Source organism: Sus scrofa, chromosome 14 (genome assembly GCF_054392235.1).
Source record: "Sus scrofa isolate SSC_HxYL_T2T_F1_AM1 chromosome 14, Sscrofa_HxYL_maternal_Yorkshire_Landrace_v2.0, whole genome shotgun sequence".
Classification (NCBI taxonomy): domain Eukaryota; kingdom Metazoa; phylum Chordata; class Mammalia; order Artiodactyla; family Suidae; genus Sus; species Sus scrofa.
The window spans coordinates 40,677,238-40,692,492 of NC_139396.1; the positions used below are offsets into that span (position 1 = coordinate 40,677,238).

Sequence of the window (15,255 nt, forward strand, 5' to 3'; positions counted from 1 at the left end):
GTGAAATTGCCAGTGAACTCTATTTCATGTTGAAGATCAGCAGGGGTCTTTTGGAGGCCTTCAATTTTTCTCTGAGTGTCAGGAAATCAGATTATTGCATCCAGCTGCAAGCTGTTTTGATTGAACTGAAAGTCTGATTTAATTTAGTACAAATGGCAAATTACTCCTCTCTTTATCCTTGAACTGCATGTACCCACAAAGTACTATATTTCAGGACATTTTTGAAAGTTCAGAATAGAAACCTGATCTCTAAAGATTCCTTCTCAATGCCTTGACCATTTGTAAAATGCCACCGTGTCCTGGAGCAGCAGAAACATGACACATGCATCTCTACCCTCAGGCTGGTCCAGAAGATGTGTACTGATTCCACAGTTCTACGTGCAGCAAGAAAGATGCATGAAGATTCTTGATGAAATAGAACAGAGCTTGGATTATTTCTTTTTTGATCCCACTTAAAGGGAAACTGATTTCAAGATGGTCCTAAACTCTAAGTGATACTGTTATTCAAAATGCTGAACGAAACTAAGAAAGAAAAACTTCCAGAGGGCTAGGCCTTGTACAGCATAGTGTTTCAAGGAGGCAAAACAACATCTGGTTTTCTTCAATCTTCTTGCACAGCACAGCTTTCCGGAATCACTCTTTAGTAGAAGATTTTAGGAGAAACAAAAGAACTTAAACATTACAGCATTATGTCAATACCATCCTCTAGAAGCCATTCACAATTTCTGAGGCTTCCTGTTGAAAAATCATACAACTTCAAAACATGCAAGTCAGGAGGTCTCTTTGAGGGTCCAATGCCAGTGTTTCTGTGGGAGTGGTGATATTCACTATGAAGTTGAAAGGCCATAAAATGAACTTGTCTGGTCTTCTTTTAAGGAGGTTTCAAGTAACAAAAATGAGCAGGTTACATTTCACTCCATTTAAAGATCACAATAATGGTGAAGTTTTCCAATGGCTCTTTAAATTGTCTTCCCTTAACACAATCACATCTTCAGAGGAAAAAAAAAAAGTCTAGGTAGGCAGCAAGTCCCGTGGCAATCTCTGAAGACAAGAGTTGATACACCTTCTTCCCTTCCGATGCCATGGGGGCTTATGTGGTTCTTACACTCAGTCACTTCTTCAGCTTCTCTTCCCTCTTTCATTCATGCCAATTCAACCCTGCTCCCACACATATCTAGGGGACTCCCCTAAACACAACCCTACCTGCACTAAACAGATTCAGAGCTTTAATAAGACACCAGGAGCTCCCTGGTGGCTCAGTGGGTTAAGGACCTGGCATTGCCACTGCTGTGACGTGGGTTTGATCCCTGGCCGAGGAAGTTCCACATAACTTGGGCATGGCCAAAAAAGATAAAAAATAAATAAATAAGCAAATAAACAAACAACACTCCTTATTTCAGCCAAGAATGCCACAGCGCTGAAGATGTGTTTTCATATTGCTGCCTTGTTCTCCAACTACATTGGTAGAACAGTCACAAACCTTCCTTTCTTTTCCAACTCTCTTAAAATCTGATAATGCCACACTTCTTAAATATCACTGCATGACACTGAGCACAGGTTCTGCAATGGGTTCACAACCTTTCTCTACAACACCTAATTCAACAAATACACCTTATCAAAAAATAAAATTGTGTTTGGAATCATGCATAGTCACGTCCATTTATGGAAACTGGCCTATAATATTTCTTGCTATATTGCTCTTAAAACAAAAACAACAGGTAAAATGGCTTAAAATAAGGTTATTGCCTAGAAAAATGCAGTTATCCCAATTACACAGCATAGAACACAATACAGAAATATAATGGCCAAAGGTTTGGATCCTCATAAGCCACACAATACTCTTTTCCTTTATTTATTTTCAAAACTTAAACTTTTCAAAGTACTCCTGGGAAAATATTGGGAATTATCAAGGCCATCCACTCCTACTGAGTTTAGTGTTCTAGACTATTATGGTTACTACTGTGACATTTGAGAAAAGAATTAGATATGATTTTCTGTTAAGGGAATTTCAGGTTAATACATGCTAATAAATGCTGAACTGAACTTATTAAGATAAAATGTTCTTGTAAATCAAATGATAGTCATTTTCTTAAAAAAAAAATGAGGATAGCAGGTGTTCCAATCTGAATCATTCATTTGCAGCATGATTTAAAATTAGCAAACGTCAACATGATGGAGGGTTTGTTTCTGAAAATAGAGATTACGCAGACCATGTTCAATGCATGCACTGAAGCATAAATAATAATCCTTCATGGTGCTCTTTGGTTTACACTACACTTTTTCACATGCATCAAGTTATTTGCTGCTTGTTACAACTTTGCTACAGAGAAACAAAGAATTTTTCATTATCCTCATTTTTCGGATGAGGAGATCAGGGTTCAAAAAGATTTAATGAGACACCCAGGGTCATGTAATTCAAACATTGCAGGATATAGAGGAAGCATTAAAAGGCAAGTCTTCTGACCACCTATTCTGTACTTATTCCGACATATCATGAAAAGCCTCCAGCATATTGAACATTACACGCAGAAAAATAGATCCCAAATTCAGATATTACAACAGACTCAGGGTTGTTGCCTTAGAAAACACCCAGCTTATGAAGCAGAGGTAGTGGAGAGAAAATGAAAATCACACCATTTTCCCCTCACTGTTTTCCTGATGACCGGTATTTTTTTATTATTATTATTAAAAAGAAATGCATTCAGCCTGGCTATGCATTCTAATTTTATTCTTCTAATTGTTTTCTTATGATTAATATTTTCTCATTCCTAAGTTTTGTCAAAAGTGAATTCAAATATAGCAGAATTTGGAACAGCCTTACACCAGATACACACACAGACACAAAAAAAGACCTTCATTAAAGCATAAATGAAAGGAATTGAAGGTGCATCATGGCTTTTTACTGTGGTTCAATGTATAACGGCCCACTTTGACAGATAAATGGCCAATATTTCACAAAACTGTCTATTTTCTCACTGAAGCAAGATATCTCTTCTTTGCACATGGCTCACAAATTACAAATCTGTTCTGATTGCTGGTAATGTTATGGACTGGATGATTAAAAGAACATTTGAATGATAATGCTGCCTTATCTGCAGCCCAAGACAGAAAGTAGGGGGAAATATACCCATGACTCAAACTCACAGTTTCTTGTAAGGAAAAAAAAAAAAAAAAAGGTAACATTGTGGCAATGGTTTTGGTACAAATGGCAGGAGATTTAATAGAAATGATCCCTAGCCACTAAAATGAGAAGCTAGTCAAAGATAGTGAGACACTGGCCCTAGACAGACCACTGTTGCACAGTGTAGGCACACAACAGGCAGCAAAGATTGATGCTCCCACTAACCAGAGGACCAACATCAATTCTTCATAATAATTTAAAACAATATTTTAGAAATAACATTAATACTGAAATCATGTAAAAATCAGGACACTGTTGGAATTTCTTATAAATTTTATGGATTAATTTTAATTGTGTTTTAAATTACATATTAAGGGTTTGGGGCAGCAAAATATTTTCAGTGCTTATTATGAACCCCATAAGTCTTATCTGACCCATGCTTTTACTTTTTGGCATTCCTTGTCTTGATGTGAAAATGATCACTGATAATAAAGAGCATCCATAAATTAGGGTCAGAATCTCAGAAAGTGGGAAAATATGGGATTTGCAAATAAGACTTGAACTTCTTACACATCACAAGAGGACTTTTTATGATAACAGGAATTTTTAATTTTAATTTTAGGGATTTTTAATTTTTTAATTTCCCCCAATGCATTATTTTTTTCTTCTGTACAGCATGGTGACCCAGTTACACATATATGTATACATTCTTTTTTCTCACATTATGCTCCATCATAAGTGACTAGACATAGTTCCCAGTTCTACACAGCAGGATCCCATTGCTAATCCATTCCAAAGGCAATAGTTTGCATCTATAAACCCCAAACACCTGATCCATCCTACTCCCTCACCCTCCCCCTTGGCAACCACAAGTCTATTCTCCAAGTCCATGATTTTCTTTTCTGTGGAAAGATTCATTTGTGCCATATATTAAATTCCAGATATAAGTTATATCATGTGGTATTTGTCTTTCTCTTTCTGACTTACTTCACTCAGTATGAGAGTTTCTAGATCCATCCATGTTGCTGCAAACTATACATAGAACTACCATATGACCCAGCAATCCCATTCTTGGGCATATATCTGGACAAAACTTTCCTTAAAAAAGACACACACACCCCGCATGTTCATTGCAGCACTATTCACAATAGCCAAGACATGGAAACAACCCAAATGTCCATTAACAGATGATTGGATTAGGAAGATATGGTGTATATATAATGGAATAATACTCAACCATAAAAAAAAAGAACAGGAATTTTTAAAGGAACAAGAGATGAAAGGGATCAAGACAGCCTTAACTTTTCCCTCAGCTGGACTGAACTTTAGAAAAGCTTCTTCCTGACTCAAGGCCCCTGACCTCACTTCTCCTATAAAACATCTACTTTATAAAATTTGTAATGTTAGATTATTCCTCTATCCTTTCAAGATGGGAATCTTTTCAAAATCCTCTTGCCAGATTTGCAATCAGGACTGTCTTTTCCTGGCCCTAGGAACCATCCCTTTAAAATAGGATCATGAAAAAAATAAATAAATAAAATAAAATAAAATAAAATGGGATCATGAGGGAGTTCCTGTCGTGACTCAGTGGTTAACAATTCCGACTAGGAACCATGAGGTTGTGGGTTTGATCTCTGGCCTCGCTCAGTGGGTTAAGGATCTGGCATTGCAGGGAGCTGTGGTGTAGGTTGCAGGTGCAGCTCGGATCAGGTGTTGCTGTGGCTCTGGCATAGGCCGGCAGCTGTAGCTCTGATTAGACCCCTAGCCTGGAAACCTCCATATGCTGTGGATGTGGCCCTGGAAAAAGACAAAAATAAATATATAAAACTGTTTAAAAAAAAATAAAATGGGATCATGAGGAAAGATACTTCCCCTGCTCCTGGGCTCCGTACAAGGGGAGGAATCTAACTTCCCTGGGTACCAGTCAGCAAACATAGAGCCTCATCGCAGAGAAGAGCATCACAACTCGATCAAACCCCTCCCCAAGATGTCCTCTAGTGCTTTTCTACCAGCTCACCCCACTGCTCAAAATCTCTCTCAACTTTTGTCTCAGTGAAGCTGAGTGGGTAACAGGGTTTGGAAAATGTTGGAAAATGGTGAAGCTGAGTGGTGCAAAAAGTCCTTTTTCTTTTTTAGAGCAGTTTTGGTTTCTAGAAAAATCATGCAGAAGGCACAGAAAGTTCCCTGTATTCCCTCTCCCCACCACCCCATAATTTCTCCTATTATCAACGTCTTGCACTAGTATATTTGTTACAATCTACAAGCCAGGATTGCTACATTATTATTAACCAGAGTTCTCGGTTGACATTAGGCTTCGCTCTTTATTTTGTGCCTTTTTGACAAAGGCATCACATCACATTTCCACCATTACTATCGTAGAGAATAATCTCTCTCCCTTAAAATCCCCTGTGCCTCACCTATTCATTCCCCCCGACTCCCTCTGAAACCCTAGCAACTACTGATATATTCTTTTTTTACTGGATCCATAGTTTTGCCTTTTCCAGAAGGTGATAGAGTTGGAATCATACCATATGTACTTTTTCAGACTTGTCTCTTTCACTCAGCAGCATGCATTTCATGTTTCTCCCTGTCTTGTGATTTGATAGTCCATTTCTTTTTGTTGCCAAATAACATCCCATTGTCTAGATGGACCATAGTTGATCAAGTCACCTGTTGAAGGACAATAGGTGGCTCTAGTTTCTGTCATTTATCAATAAAGCCACTATAAACTGCATGCTTGTTTCTTGAAAAACATGTTTTCAGCTTCATCGGGTAACTATAAGTAAACAGGCTTGATCATATAGTAAGACTGCATTTTGACAAACTGCCTGATTCTCTTCCAGATAGCTATGCCACTTTGCATTCCACCTGCAGCGAATAAGAGTTCTGGTTGCTCTGCACCTCTGCTCCCTGCTCCCTTTTTTTTTTTTTTCTTTTTTTAGGGCCGCACCTGTGGCACATGGAAGTTCCCAGGATAGGGGTCAAATGAAAGCTGCAGCTTCTGGCCTACACCACAGTCTCAGCAGTGAGGGAACAAAGCCATATCTATTACCTACACCATAGCTCATGACTACACCAGATCCTTAACCCACTGAGCAAAGCCAGGGATCAAACCCGAATCATCATAGATACTAGTCAGGTTCATTACTGCTGAGCAACAATGGGAACTCCTCCGCATCCTTGTTTGGTTTGGGTATTATCAGGTGTTTGGACTTCAGTCATTCTAAGTAGTACATAACAGTACCTCATTTTTAAAATGCTGCAATTTCCTAATGACAAATGATTTTGAAAATCTTTTCAGATGATTACTTGCTATCTGTATATGTTGAGGTGACTATTCAGCTCTTTTGTTGATGTTTTAATTGGGCTGTTTTCTTACTGTTCAGTTTTAAGATTTCTTTGAGTACTATAGATATATTCCTTTATCAAGCATGTGTTTTGCAAATGATTTCTCAGAGTGTGCAGCCTGTCGTTTCATTCTCTAAACAGTATCTTCCTCAGGACAGAAGTTTTTAAATTTGATAGAGTTCAGCTTACCCATTTTTTTTCCTTTTATGGATTGTGCTTTTGGGGTTGTATCATTACCAAACGCTAGTTAACTAGATTTTCTCCCATATTTTTTTCCAGATATTTTATAATGTTGTATTTAACATTCACATCCATTATCCATTTTTAAGTTTGCTTTGCTAAACTATCTAAAACCTGTGTCTATATTTTTCTTGCATAAAAAAAAGCAATTTCTCCAAAGCAACCTAAATGTCCATCAACAAAAGAATGGATAAAGAAGATGTAGTATATATACACATACATACATACATTGGAACACTATTTGGCCATAAAAAAAGAATGAAGTAATACCATTTGCAGCAACATTTATTGACCTAGAGATGATCATACGAAGTAAAATAAGTCAAACAGAGAAAGACAAACATCATATGAGATCCCTAATATGTGGAATCCAATAAAAAATGATGCAAAGGAAGTTATTTATAAAATAGAAATAGACTCAAAGATTTCAAAACCAAACTTTTGCTTACCGAAGGGGGAGCTAGGGGGGAGAGGAATAAATCGGGAGGTTAGGATTGGCATATACATTCCACTATGTACAAAATTGATAAGTAACAAGGACCTACTGCATAGCTCAGGGAAATTTACTCAATACTCTGTGATAGCCTATATGGGAAAAGATCTGAAAGAAGAGCGGAAGATCTCAAAAGATCTGAAAAAGAATTATATATACTGATTTGCTTTCCTGTACACCTGAAACTAATAACACTGTAAATCAACTATACTCCAATTAAAGTTTAGAAAAAATAATTGTCCCCACATCTTTTGTTGAAAGACTACTGTTTGTCCATTGAATTGCCTTTGCCCCAATGCTAAAGATTAAATGACCATATGTGTATGGGTTGATTTATGGGCTATTATGTTCCACTGATCTATACATCTGTTCTTTCACAAATGCCTTGCTATCTTGATGAGTACAGCTTCACAGTAAGTCCTGAATCAAGATGTATCACTCCCAGAATTTGATTCTTCTTTCTTCCATGTGTCTGGCTCTTTGGGGTGTTTTGCTTCTCCATGCAAATGCAGCAGTTCTCCAATCCACAACTTCAATTTTTAGTTGAAGTACAGTTTATTTACAATATTACATTAGTTGCAGGTGCACAGCTTAGTGATTCAATATTTTTATAGATTATACTTTATTTAAAGTTATTATAAAATAATGGCTATATTTCCCTGTGGTATACAATATCTCCTTAGAAACCAAAAATCCGTTGATTATATAAGGCATGAGACTAGATTCTAGAAGCAGTATGCATTCTGTCTTAAGAAATCCCTTTCTTGAGGAATTAGCACCCTGATTCTCTATAGTGTCACGAATTTTCAAGGTATACAAATATCAGCTCCCTGCCTGAAGAATTCTGGCATTTAATTTATACTAAACCAGGTGCAAGTTAATTTTATTGGTAGGAAAATTCTTTCAAATCTATTTAATGCAAATAAATACATCAACTAAAGATTGTTTCTGCATGCTCACAGACACTATGTCAGGTTCCTAACCCATTGAACCACAACAGGAGCTGCAGGGAATTTTAAATCTCCAGGCATTTGTTAATCCTTCAGGACATTGATCTCTTTGGCCTAGGTGAAACTGAATATAACTTAGATCAAATTCAGGGGAAAAAAAAAAATCCCTGGATTAAGATGCAATAACAATAGAGATTCTGTTTCACCCAGCCTCACAAAATATTGAGATGCCATGTCTCAAAACTATGAAACATGCAAGGCATTACTGGGGATGAGTGGGCAAGATGGAGATGCCCTGGATTATAGGACAGGGCTGAGGTCTGAGGAGGAACAGAGCTTTCCTGAAGGGTGACATGGGGACAGAACTGTCCAAAACTGTCACAACTCATGCACCTGACGAAGTTAGTCTGCTCTCTGAGATTCCTGAAGAATCACTATGAAAGCATTTCAAGAAAACAGCATCCATTCCTTTCTTTCCCCCAAGATCTCTGGCCTTTGGTAGCCTCTCCCGGCAGCCAGCACATCCCCTAAATCTTCACCTCTGCTGTGCTATGTGAGGTTCCCTATCCACCATATGGCCTTTAATTTAAAAGGTTGCCAACATTTTCAAAAGATGGAAAGAAGGAAAGTATGACTCACCAAAGAGGATCATATGCATCCTTGAAAGTGAACATAGGGAGAAATTAGAATCTTAATTCTTCAAACACTTCATGATATTCAGAGAAGATAAAACTTTAAAAGAGTCAGAAATCTCTGCCTATCACATATAGACTAGTAAAGAACAAAAGAATTGTTTATTCTTATGTTTAAATATCAGATACGTGAAAGGTTTTAATGGACTCTCATCAATTCTGGAAAGGTACTTATCTGCGAAAAAGACTTCATGTCTCCTTTTGAAGCAAAATACAATAAACAGAACAAAAAGATGCCTTGATACTGTTGTTTCATTGATGACTGTTACATAGCCGACAAACTTAGTTATAGCGAACCATCAATAAAGCTCAGCTTCTACATGTCCCCCAGCGTTGGGATGGATCCTGAGCTCAGAGCCCAGAAAATTTTAAGATTCAAGGCAGACTCTGTGGCAATCCCAGCTCCTAGGTTGCAGGTCAGTCACAAACAGAATTTATTTTCAGGTTTCTGAATCTCTTACTGCCTGTGGGTTTAGGCCCTTCCTTGCCCCACAAGCATTAGATCACAGAAATACTCACCTATGGCTTCTGCTGTATTGCATCCCTGCACTGAGGGATCCCGCCTGCTTCTTGCTTATTTTGACCTTAGTAACACTCTTGGTTGAATCTGTTAATTTCTAAATATCCCGTCACCAACCTCCTGCTTAGCTGTACTCCGGGTGTATTAGAAGCCATTTCTCCGTATGACTGGTGCAAATTTCCAAAGTCTAACAGATAGAAAGGCCAAGACTTCAGTGTGAGTTCTCACCTTACAAAAAGTTTACTTGCCCTCTTGCCAGATTTTAACCCCTACTCTGGGCCTACTCCTGGAAGGATATAATTTATAATTTCTCTAGGGAGGGAAAATGCTGAGAGTGTCTGTTCTCAATATCACTCTAGGTAGAAATTATCAACACATTTCTATACACATGCAGATTCCAGAGTCCACAGAAACGATTCAACTCTGGGAATCTGGAATGGATTCCAGAAAAAGAGAAGATGAACAAACTTCAATAGGAAGATGGCAAATCATTTGCAGTAACACCGGGCACTCCCTGAGGGAAGATGTCTCACTTGACAGATGCTTTGTAAATGCTTGCTAGTGATAGAGTGTTAAAATGCCTACCATTTATTGTTGCTTTTGGAAATTATTAAACCAGTAGGAAAGGTCAGTTTGCCACAAGTATTTTTAAAAACAACTAGTCTTTTAGCTGAACATTAACCTTTTTTGCCATTCTGCAATTCAAATGTATCCTTTATTTAAAAAGTAAGTGCACATAATGTTTGTGAGCACAAGCAATGCCTTTAAGATTTAATGTATTCAGCCCACTGTGTGCAGAATAACAATCATCCACAAGAGGTTAAAAATAATGAGCGTGAAGGGGAGAAGCAAACGGGATATTTTTAGATTCCTTCCAAGAACACGAACTGCTTTACAAGGACAAAGAAAAATCTAAATTCTAATCTGAGTGTGAGCCATTTTTTCTGTGGTCATAAAGAATTGCTCCATGTAAGCGCTGAGGAAAAAAGTGAGGGAAAACTTCTGGGTGAGCAAACAGAAGTTTATGTCCTTAAAGCAGCAACTTGAACTGTGGAAATCTCTCTGCTCTTGTAATCCTTGCACAGGTTATCTCTTTCCAAAACATGGTTTGTTATACCTGCCAAGAGCAAGGTTGCACTAAAATATTTTAGTTCTCAGAGTATAAGAATGCTTCCTACCCAACCTCTTTGGAAGCAAATGTATGGTCACAGGTTTAGAATTAAACCCTACCCCCACCCCCCATGAGAGTCACCAAAAGCATTTATCACAGCCTACGGAACCTAGCTCTGGAACACCCCGTGATTCACAGATGGCAATGGATGCTGTGCTAACCTGAGTTTCACACCGTGGGCCTATGCAACAAGTCAGCACAATGAACGGCAATGCTGGATATGCCATGTTGCTCACTTAATTGCCCCTCACTTCATCAAGTGATGGGATTTATCCATGCTCTCTACTCTTCCCTGGAAACAACCATCGCTGTCCACAACCCGCCACATCATGTGACCAGAAGGCTCATCTCTGTACTTCTGAGCCTTCCTGCCCCCTGAGTTCAATTAACTGGTTGCCAGGAGTCAGTTTCATTTGTTCCCAAACTTGTTTATGCTTGACTTATTTTACATTGCAATTATACAGATTAATTAAGTATCTTGTAAACTGATGAACGGGGCGTGTGAAAAGAGAATTGCTTCTAACAAATGCTTTGGTTAATGCTTTGGTTAAAAGTGAGTTGCTAAAAATAAAGCAATCTCCTTTGGGGACAAGACAATATGAAAGTTGGAAGAATGTCACAGAAATTTAGAAGGATTCTGCCTCTAAATTTTTCTCACACTGCTTGCAGAAATGGGAGCTAGAAATGGAGGACAATGTGTGGTCTACCTAGGAAGAATAATTTAGCAATCCAATCAGTGAACTCACACCCAGCAAAAAGGCCTTATTACCCCCACATAAAAAGATAGGTGAAAGAATTTAATTGACATGTTCTAAGCTAGCATAAAATATTTAGTGTGGGCACCATCATGTATTACTATAAGAATTTCATTATACAGGTCAATGATTTGTTTATGCTTTGCTAATTTGACTGTCTTTTCTAACTAACTGATCATCTACCAACCTTGACTACGTCCAATGGGAGAATTCAACTATCATCACATCAACAGCAAAAAAAAAGTCCCTATAGGGCCAAGATTACAAACTAGCAGACTATAGGACAAATTCAGCTTTTCCTGGTATGGAATTTGTCCATCTCCTCTTGAAAAATTAGATCAGGCATCATTGGACTTGACTGTGGCAACAATAGTTCCTGCTGGCCAAGAGATGCCCCCTTTGGAAAAGGCCACCACCCACCAATGAGACCTGTCTTCACTTTCCAACCTGCCAGTTCACCCGCTCATGTTATGCCTGGCTTCCACAGGCATTTGCAGTTGCTTACCTCGCTCTAAGACCATTTTTGTGAGAAGTATGGATTTTTAATTTGCCTAAGCTCTGTGGCAAGAGAAAAACACCTCCTTCCCACTCTAAAAGTTCATGCAATCCATTTTTCTCAAGCACCTCTCCAACATTACAAAGAAATCTAGAAACACATAGTCACACATGCAGAAGGCAGCACCTGTCCTTTCAGCAGCTTAAAATATAACTTTAGGCTGTTCCCTGGTGGTCTAGGGGTTAGGATTCAGAGCTTGCATTGCATGGCCCAGGTTCAGTCCTTAGTCTGGGAACTGAGATCCCACATCAAGCTGCTGCACACAGAGGCCAATAATAACAACAATAATAATATTTTGAAAAACAAAGAAGAAGCTCATACAATATATAACACATACTAAACTGTTATGTCTCCAATTACTGAAAATTTATAGACTGAAGCAGGTCATTAACACTGAATTCTGAATTTCCCTGTTATCCTAACTATACCAAAAGACCCTTGAAGAAGCCAGGTAATAAATTAATTTTGAAATACCTCCAGCCCTACCACATAATAAATGTTTAACAGATCCATTAACACAGAAGAGTTAAAAGATCAGTGATACTTGCTAATTTTTCAAAAAAAGAAAAAAGCAGTATCTGGGGAAGAGAGATGGGAAGATGGGAAGTCAATTTGTATTGAAAGTAGATGACACGGTGTGTTTTATGGATAGAAAAGATTTTCAACTAGTGAGAAGGAATTTGGGGAAATATGTGTGAAAAGGTAGCAAGGAGGGATTATGACAGGCTTTGAACATTAGACTCGAGGATTTAGATTTTATCTTGTGCATGACGGGATGACTGAAGGTTTTAGAAGCATAGTGAAACTTGAACACAGGTATTGAGAGAAATAGATCTGTCAACAGAATGTAGTACTAGTCTAATTGAGCAAAGAATATAAGTAGGGAGATTAATTAAAAGGCAGTAGAAAGAGCTCCTGAATTAAAACAAGGCCTGCAGGAGAAAATTTTTGTTGTTTTCGTTGTTTTAATTATTTGAGTCACTTGAACATAAAATTGGCAGGACTCTGTGACATTGGGTCTAAGTCATGAAGAAGAAAATATTGCAAAGACAATTACCAGACATAAGGTTTCAGAGGTTTTAAACTAGTGTCATTCTAAAAGGGACTTGAAAAGAGAGCTACTTTGAGGGAAAGACAATGATGAATGCAAAGTTGAAAAACAAGACCCCATGGCATCCCGTTGTGGCTCAGTGGTTAACGAATCCGACTAGGAACCATGAAGTTGCAGATATGATCCCTGGCCTTGCTCAGTGGGTTAAGGATCTGGCATTGCCATGAGCTGTGGTGTTGGTCACAGACGTGGCTTGAATCCCACCTTGCTGTGGCTGTGGCGTAGGCTGGCGGCTACAGCTCTGATTTGACCCCTAGCCTGGGAATATCCACATGCCACAGGTGCAGCCCTAGAAAAGACAAAAATAAATAAATAAATAAAGCAAGCCCCATTAAAAATGAAGTGTTAACAGAAACTTCTGGCAAAGGGTTGCTGCCATCAATAACCACATCATCACAGCAGCAACTCTTTCAAACATCTGTAAATGCAACTATTATAACCTAGGTTAAAAAATGTAAAAATTAATTATAGATACTTAAATTTCAGTGGAAGAACTAAAATTAAATTGGAAATTTAAGATCCACCATGCTTTTTCAAAAATATATCACAGGCTGAATGGAATTTTCCAGAAATTTTGTGTGCTGATTTTAGTGACTTCTGAAGATAAAATAGTCTGTAAAGACTGGTCATTGTAGCTCTACTGTTTTTTCCATGGCCCTGAAAAATGGCTATGGCAAAAAGAATTGACCAAATAAGGTGGAAAACTGTTAAAAAAAAAAAAAGAATTAACACCCAGACCTCTGGTAAGAATTTTGGAATCTGAATAAATTCATCTTTTACCTGTATTTGAATCAAAAAAATTATACTGGAAAGGAAAAATAAGGATTTTAGTTACCTAGTATGAAAATTTTAATTTTGAGATTTGAAAGACCAGATTGAAACATGTGGCTTGAGTGCTTGGGACCAAAAATATAAATTATTTAATTGAGCAGATCTTTTTTAACAAAGTCAGTATTGACTGAAAAGGACATATGTATGCCTTGGGATTCTATTTTCCTAAACATACTCTGCAATGTCCTCCTCACCTGCAATAGGGATGAGAGAGAAAGCAGATCACCAGAGACAGTTATTTTAAGGTTACCATGATAATAAACCAAGATGGGACACCTAGGCTCTCTATATCCTTTTTAAATAGACCTTATTCTTTAGATTCGCACTAGGTTCACAGTACAATTAGCAGACATTACAAGGATTTCCCATATATATAAACCTCTACCTACTCCCACAAATGTATTGATTACTTTTCCCATCATCAACATTCCCCACCAGAATGATCTGGTTGTAACAACTGATAAGCCTATATCAACACATCATTATTACCCCAAACCCACTGTTCACATTAGGGTTCACTTGATACTGTACATTCTATGTATAGGAATAAAATGTGTGATGACATATATCACCATTGCAGTATCACAGGGAACAGTTTCACTAAAAATCCTCTGTGCTGCTTCATCTACTCTTTCTTTTATTTTTATTTTTTGGCCACCCCAGGGTCCAGTGGTTTGACGTGGGATCTCAACTCTCAAAGCCAGGCTACAGTGGTAATAGTGCCAAGTCCCAACCACTAGACCACTAGGCAATTTCCTGTGCTCCACCTATTCTAATACAGTTTTTCCTCAGAATTCTTGTGAAAACTAGAAAATCATGATTACCTAATGTTAGTTTCTGTCCTACATTGATAAAGACTTCCTAGTAATCCTTTGGACACTAAAGGATTTCATAGAGCATAGTCAGCTTCCTTGGCCCCCACATATCTCCAAAACCATCTAAAGTGAAATGGCTTCTCAGGAGGCAAATTCAGAGTTTCGGAGCAAGTGTTTGAAATCCACATCATACACTAAAATTCAATGAGATCTGAAATGACGACATTTTTAATGTGGATTAATATGAAATTTTGATAAATAATGTTAAAGCTTATAAAATTGACACATAAACCCATTGAAAATAAGGGAAAATGGATTTTCAATTTGTAATTGCTGTAGTTTAAAATTTTTATTTTCATTGGTTTATGACATTACACAAGTTTTATGCATATAGCATTATATTTTGACTTCTGTATAAAATACAGTGTGCTCACCACCAAAAGTTGAGTATCTGTCACCATACAGTTGATCCCAATTTACCTTCCCCCTACCCTACCTTCCCTTTGGTAACCACCACACTGTTCTCTGAATCTATGTGTTGTTTTTATTTGGTTTGGTGTGGTTTTATATCCCACATATGAGTGAAATTATATGGTACTTCTCTATCTCTGCCTAACATTTCATTTAGCATAATACCCTGAAGGTTTTATCT

At 37.8% G+C, this 15,255-nt stretch overlaps 1 protein-coding gene across 16 annotated transcripts in view; it reads right to left on the minus strand.

The window, feature by feature from the left end:
• LOC110256746 (uncharacterized) overlaps positions 1-15,255 on the minus strand; it is a 437,041-nt gene that overhangs the window by 184,393 nt on the left and 237,393 nt on the right. For 13 of the 16 annotated variants that reach the window (XR_014826580.1, XR_014826573.1, XR_014826578.1 and 10 more), the window contains exon 1: positions 9,364-9,416. The exons of the other annotated variants lie outside the window; for them this stretch is intronic. The gene's annotated coding sequence lies outside the window, so the exon portion shown is untranslated. Of the gene's footprint in view, positions 1-9,363; positions 9,417-15,255 lie in introns of those variants that run through there. 16 annotated transcript variants of the gene reach the window in all.